The sequence below is a fragment of the Pteropus alecto genome, unplaced genomic scaffold (assembly GCF_000325575.1).
Source record: "Pteropus alecto unplaced genomic scaffold, ASM32557v1 scaffold248, whole genome shotgun sequence".
Classification (NCBI taxonomy): Eukaryota; Metazoa; Chordata; class Mammalia; order Chiroptera; family Pteropodidae; genus Pteropus; species Pteropus alecto.
The window spans coordinates 676,601-684,514 of NW_006441067.1; the positions used below are offsets into that span (position 1 = coordinate 676,601).

Sequence of the window (7,914 nt, forward strand, 5' to 3'; positions counted from 1 at the left end):
CTGGCAATGCAGGAGGCCAAGCAGATAGGGGGAGAAGGTGATGACCCGGGTTTTCATTGAGCCCTATGGGTTCTGGGACATTCAAGAAAAGAAACCCTGTAGGAGGATGACTACAGGATTCAGAACTCAGAGGAAAGGGCTTAATTAACATAATAGTTTTTTTAAAAAATGGTGTCCAGGACCTGTGCTGAAATGAAGCTCCTTTGTGGGTATTTATTCATAATGTTATAAAGTAGTAATACTTTCAGGAAAAGTATGTCTGAAAGATAGCATGTTAGTTGGCAGGACCCTGGAGAGATGATACAACCAGTAAGAGGAGTGTTAGGACTTATTTTTCCATTAGTGATAATGGTTTGTGGAGAGCTATAGACATGCTTATCCAAGCTCCTTTGTGGCTAATTTGGCAGAATTTGTCTTGAGACCACAAATGTGGGTGTAGTTTGTGGCCATGAAGCATTTTCTCTGTGTGAAGCTCACCAGCCCATCTGGGCTTGAGCTCAGTCTTGGCTTTATTAGGCCTACTCTCCAAGCACCTGAGCAATCACCCTGCATAAGCTACAGGATATGGCAATCATCCTAATTATAGTTAGTGTCTAAAGGTTTGCAGCTAGGGGAAGTTGATTTGATTTCCTGGAAAAGTTCTGAAAGCACATCACAGTTTGGTGATTGCAAAGAATCCAACTTTGTACCACATGGTACTTAACTAGGTGACTGTTTTGAAGACAAATGGAACACTTTTAGATAGGTATCGACAGTACCATAATCAAGAGTATTACAGGCTTTCTGTGTTTATGTCAACAGCGCTTACACCCATCACTATGTACATGGAGAGCTTGATTGGACCCCAGCAGATAATTTGTGGCAGATGCGTATGCAGTTTATAAACAGAGTTTTATTACTTTTTTAACGGGCCCTGAGAAGAGTAGAATGGGCAATTGATCCAAATCCTGACCAGCTTGTTTTCCCCCTTATTTTCTGTTTATGTACAATCATCCTACTCTGAGACAATCCTTGATTATGTTGTTACCTTGCTCATTTTTTTTTTCTTCTGGCCATGCCTATCACATACAGGAATATCTGTACATTCACTTAATTTGATTACTTAATATGATTTTATTTTCCCAAATGTCAGGGCTTACTTATGAATCAAAACCAAAGTGTTATTAGAGTTGGAGCCTCTAGGTCATGGAAAGCTCGGACCCAGTGGTGGAGTCTGCCTATGTGCCTCTTTCCAGTCTAGGACAGGTGTGTCATCAGTCAGAATGGACTGCAGACTACCACAGTATTAAACAACCCCCTCAAATCTCAGTGTCTTAACACAAGAATTGCTTAATTCTTGCTCAGGGCCAGCGAGGCAAGTGAAGGGCATAGGGCACGAAATTTAAGGATGTATGTACTCTCAGGGTCACAAAAGCACAGGGTCTTGCTCTACCTAGATAGCCATTATGTATCCATAAGATGTCACAAAGGGATCTACCCTGATAGAGGCCTCATCTCAACACATACTTCCATGATCACCGGAGCACTGGGATAGAAACACGGCAAATTGCATACTGGCTCTTCAAGCTTCCTGTTTACATTTCATTAGCCAAAGAAAATCACATGCTCTGACTTCAAAGGGGACAGAGAAATGCCACCTCACCATGTGCCTGGAAAGTGAAGAGCTGAAAGTATTTGGTGAAGACTCTGAATGGTTTCCATAGTTCTAGTTCCTAAGTTCTCTGGCACAGAGGTCACTGGCACACTGAGTCCATAGCGCTGTGCCCATAGCTCTCATATCTTGCAACCTGGAGGTTTAATGAATTCTGGGGACAGGTAGCTGGTGGATTGTGACTGCTTCTGTGTTTACAGGAAGGCCCATTCGGTGGGTAGGCTGTGTTTTTTAGTATCATCTGCTCAGTCGAGGAAGGCTTTTGCAATGTGCCAGGACAACAACATCCCCGAAGCATAGCCTTCATCTTCCTAGTGTGCTGTATGCCTCAGCTCTAGTTTCCTAGACCTGTCAAATCTCAGCTGAAGAAAGAGCACTGTTCCTCTTTCTTCACCTCTTAATTTCTCTCCTGCTATCTCTTTTCCATTACTTATTATTTAACTCCAGGAAGCTTTGGGATATATTCTGCAAAGGAGATGTTATCCTAAATAAAGTTGCTCTGTGTCACCACTTGGGGGAAGTGAAGAAGCTTAGTCAATGCACGTTATTTATTATTAGCTGCGTGCTCCAGGAATAGTTGAACAAAAAGGACAAAATATAAAATAAAGAGAAAAGATCAAAGCAATAGACTTTTGCCTTTGATTATTATTATTACTTTTTTATTCTTCTTTAGAAGTAAATGAAAACACAGTTTTGAAGTAAATAAAAAAGTCTTGTATGTTGTAGAAAACCTTTTTCAAGGAAGTTTAGATTTTTTTTTCACACTTAAGCAGTTCTCATTAAATATCCTCTGACACACATTTTAGAGATGAGGCTCTAAGAGCACTGGCTGCTTAAGAGACTTAGTTAAAGTCGTGAGGTGAATCACTGTAGTTTGAGGATTACAGTTTTTTGGGGTTTCCAGCTTAGCCTTTAACGTTTCCTGTAGCAATAAACTCATGGGTTTAATTTTTACAGGGTATTTGAACTTAATTTTTGGTATTATAAATAATACTCTGAAACTGAGATTTCAGTCAGGTTTTACCTGGGTATTTATCAGGTACTTGTCACATATTTGGTTGAATATTTGTATGGAGATTTGGGGGAGAAGAGAGAGTTAAAGATGGAAGATATCCCAGGTCTACTGAATATGGTATAATATCAACTTTCCACAAAGCCTTTTGTTTATGAAATGTCAAGTCCATGCTGACCCAGAGTAAGTGGCAGTTGAGTGTGGCTGCAGATCTGGATCCACGTCTGGATTGAATGGGAAGTGTTTGTGCACACATTTACTTCACTTTCAACTTCCTGGCTCCCTGGATTTTGAAGGCCATGGTTCAGTATATCATCAGTGAGACACCATCTTAGTTTTAGAATGGTTAAAACACAATGCCAAGTATTGGTAAAGATATAAAATGGTACAACCACTTTGGAAAACAGTATGGCAGTTTTCTATAAAGTAAAATGTGGATACATCCTATGACCGAGAAATTCTACTCCTAAAAATGTAGAATGAGAAATCGAACACATGTACACTAAAAGAACTGTAAAAGGATGTTCATGGCAGCTTCATTCATAATAGCCCCATACTGGAAATAACCCAAATGACCATCAACAGATGAATGAAAAATAAATTGTGCTATATTCATACAATTAAATAATACTCAACAATAAAAAGGAATGAATCACTGATACACTTAACAACATATATGAATCTCTGACATTACGTTAAGTGAAAGGAGCCTAAGGCACTCTCACAAAATATTATATATTTCCACTTATATGAAGTTCAAGAACTGGCCAAACAAAGCTATGACAATAAAACTCGGAAAGTGGTTGCCTCTGGCAGGGGATTGACTGCAAAGGGAAGCAAGAGAACTTTCTGGGGTGATGGAAATATTCATAACTTGATTGGGATGGTAGTTACAATGGTGTTAAAGTTCATCGAGCTGTATATTTTGATTCTGTGTTTTTATGGTATGTAAATTATATTTTGATTTTTAAAAATACCAAATAAATTTAAGGTATCAGATTTACAGGACCCCTGATCTAACTTATACTTTCCCAATGTTCTTATTTATTTTCCTCAGGGAATATCGAGTAAATATGTCCTCTCTCATGGTCCGCTGATTCAGAGGAAATCAGTTCAGAGTGTACCAACTTTACTTTCTTCAAAAGAGAATATAAGAGCTACACTAGGGTCTGAATCACCACATGAAGCTGGTCAGCCTTTGCTTAGCTTATCTCCTGTTAACAGCTCATGGTGACAATAGTGGCAGGGCACAATTATGGGAAATCTCCCTTTTTGACCACTTAAAATCCACAGAAATATTTGATGCCCTGAAAGATTAAAGCCAAACCTTTGGTCATGCAGGTGCTGAAAATGGAACGCACCACCTGCTATTCAGTTTCAATGTGTCAGCACGGTTCTGGCAGGTGAAAGAAACTGCATCAGATATGGGTAGAACTGTGGTGACGGCAGAGATGGGTGTACAGAAAGAGAACAGAGGGGAAGGAAGGATGACAAATAAATATGTTTCCTTTTAATGCCATGAAGTATCACATTACAAGCTTGAAATGGCACTGGGTTTGTATCTGGTCTGCACTTACTGAAATGTGAAACTTGCGTGAGAAAAGAAGAAAAAAACTCTCGACATTGTCTGATATTCTGCCTTGGAACACTGTTAACCATTATGGGATTATCTCTTTTCCTTCTTTCCTTTTTTTTTTGTTCCCTCATACTTTCAAATTTTTTGAAAATCAACAACCACTGTTTGATGTGTTATCCATTTATATCATCTTAAGTATTTGCATTTTATAACTTTATAACTATAAATGAAATGCATTTTTGAAAGATGGATATCATAGGTGCTAAAAAGTCTATGTAGTTATTTAAAACTAAGTGATTTTGAAAAATCAACCTGTTGTGAGTACTCAGACCTTATAGTAGCCAGTGTTTTTAAAACCAGTGGGTTTCTCTAAAAAGTTCACTTAAAGTTTGATTTGGTCTGGCTTTTGTTTTGTTACATTATTGACTCAGAACAGACTACACCTCCCAGTATTCATGCCTTTGTGTAGTCCCCTCCCTCTTTGATTCTGGGCTTGACCATGTGACTAGCTTTGGCCAGGGGAAAATTAGCAAGTGTGATGCAAGCAGAGGCTTGATAAGCACTTGCTCACTGGGGTTTGTCCTCTTGGAATACTCACTCTTAACACCCAGCAACCACTCTGTGAATGAGTCCAAGTGGCCATGTGGAGAGTCCTACATGGAAGACAACAAAGGCCCCTGGCCAACAGCTAGCCCCACCTTGCCAGCTATATGAATAAGGCCATGGTGGAAATGGATCCTCCAATCTCCAACATAATCTCCCCAGCTGATTCCACATAAAACAGAGATCAGATGTCCCCATCAAGCCCTGCCCAAATTGCACATTTGTAAACAAATGAATGTTATTTTTTAAATAGAGGAGTTTGGGATGGTTTGTCATATATGAATGAAATAGTACTTAACTATTTTTGGTGTATTTTATCTGGATGTCTATCACCACCTAAATTTGGGTTGACATATAGATTTTAACTCTGTTTAGTAGTTCAGAAACTCTGTGTTGAGGAAGATTCTGAGACTGCATTCTGGTTTAGCAGAAAAGTATGCATGTCTCTCATTTAATCTATTTTGTACAGCAGCCACCACAGGGATCTTTTAAAAATCAGGATGGTTGTGTCACTACATTGCTTAAATCTTCCAGGGCCTTTCTGCTGTACTTAGAATGAAAACCGAACTCATTATGCTAGTGTGGAAAACCCTCTAGACAATGGCCTTTGCTTTATTCTCTTTCAGTCTCATCTCATGTCACTCTTCCTTGCAGCCACTCTCATAGGCCAGTCTCACAGGTTGGTTTTCGGTTCCCCAAAACTGCCAAGCCAATTCCCACCTTTGTGTCTTTTTTTTTTTTTAAAACCAAAGTTACATTTTCTCTCTGCCTAGAATGATCATCACAGGACTAGCTTCTTATTATTCAGATCTCAGCTGAAATGTCAGCTCTTCAGAGAGACTTCCCTTACTCCAGGGATCACCCAGCTGTTGCTATAATATTTCATAACAAAGCACCTCAAAACTCAGTGGCTTAAAACAACAGGCATTAATCTTGTATTCACAGGCCTATGGGATGATTGGGGGGTGCAGTCCTGCTCTGAGCCTCAGTCTAGGGTCCAGATTGACCCCCCCAAATGAGCAAAAGAAAACCCTCAAACCTCTAATGCCCAAACTCAGAACTCACACACTGCTCCTCTCCCCATTGTCCAAGTCAATTCACATGGCCAACATCAATGGGGAGGGAAAGTACTCTTCCAAGGGAGGAGGATATTTGCAGAACAATGAGCTAATCTACCACACTGTCAAATCTAAAGCAGCCACATCATTAGCCCTTACCTTTATCTCACCCAGTTTTAATTCTCTGCAAATAGTTTATCACTCTCTGATATCTTTGTGTTTATTTATTATGTTTATTGTCTGTCTCCCCTTGCTAGAGTATGTATTCTATGAGAACAAAGATGTTATTTGTCTTCTTCAATACTATGTTCCCAGCACATGGAACAGTTTCTTGCTTAGATGAGGTACTTATAAGAACAAATATTAGCTGCAGATATTGGTACAGGGAGAGGAACTGGCAAGCCACTTTTTTCCCAAACCCAATCAACACAAATATCTTGATCTTTTAAACCAATGGTTCCTCTTATAATTTTCCATGTCTTCTGATATTGTCTTCCAATAATGTAAGAGACAGCATGATGATCTGCCTTTAATACTTTATTTTTTATTACTCATTCATTTTTGTGAAAATTTTTTGTGCTAGATGTTAGCTTTAGAAACTGTACTTAAACTCAGAGGAGTCTGAAGGGCAATGCCTTAGAACCCAAATCTTCGAATTACTCTCTTCTTTCAAAGTCTAGGGGAAAATCTTCACCAGAACTTTGACCTTATCTAAATTGGGCTCCCCAGAGGCTGGCCTTTGGACAAGGATTAGAGTACATGTAGTGTATTTGAGTGCATGGACACAGGTAGTGGAAAAGTGATACAGGGAAGGAAGTACAACCCATCAATGGGTTCATTATTAGACAAGCTACCACCAGGAGCAACTGGAAATTAATACCACTAGAATTAACAATTTACCTCAAAATTATCCTAGCCAAGAGTCAAAGGAGCTGGGCATTTATGCCCTTGCACTTGTCAATCATTAAAGGCTGCCTAGGGGAGTAGGGGCAAAAGGGCAGGAGAGGTGGGAAATGTTAACTCCCAGGCACTTCCACCCAGTCTGTAGGGCAACGTGGGTTTTGGCATCCCAAGGGCAAGCTTCTAACAAAGACGTGGGTGTTAGTCGTTGAAAGTCAGGCTGGGTGAAAGTAAAGTTTAAGGACATCAGAGGGAATAGGAGCACAGAAGAACCTGTATAATTGACATATGATAAACTGCATGTATGTAAAGTATACTATTTGATGAATTTTGACATATGTATATACTCATGAAACGATCAACACAATCAAGATAATGAACATAGTCATCACCTCCAAAAGTTTTCTCCTGCCCTTTTGTAATCCCTCTCTCTGGTTCTTCCCTATCCCCAAACAGACCTGATCATCTTTCTGTTACAATAATTTGAATTTTATAGAATTCTATGTAAATGGAATCATATAGAATATGCTTTAATTTGTCTGTTTCATTCAACATGATTATTTTGACATTCGTATAGTTGCATGTATCAAGTTTATTCCTTTTTATTACTGACTAGTATTCTATTGTATGGATATATCACATTTTGTTTAACCATTCTCTAATTGATGGATATATATTTATTTTTTACGCCTACAGCAACTGATCTTCCTAGGTGGTCTCCCATTGAAGTACTAACAGGACCAACCCTGCTTAGCTTCAGAAATCAGATGGGATCAAGTGTGTTCAGGGTGGTATGGCCGTAGACTTGGATATATATTTTTAATTATTTTTATTTTTTAATTAGGATTGACATTCAGTATTATTTTATATTAGTTTCAAGTGTACAGCACAGTGGTCAAACATTTATGAAGTGATTCCCCTGATTAGTCTAGTACCCACCTGACACCATACAGTTATTACAATATTATGGACTATATTCCCTATTCTGTACTTCACATCCCTGTGACTATTCTGTAACTACCGATTTGTACCTCTTAATCCCTTCTCCTTTATTACTCAGCTGATGTGGAAAACATCAAAATGTTCTCCATACATATGAGTTTCTTTCTGTCTT

General features: G+C 38.9%; 1 pseudogene; it reads right to left on the bottom strand.

Moving 5' to 3' along the window:
* Positions 1 to 7,487: 7,487 nt before the first annotated feature.
* LOC112484949 lies at positions 7,488 to 7,605 on the bottom strand (annotated as a pseudogene).
* Positions 7,606 to 7,914: the final 309 nt, after the last annotated feature.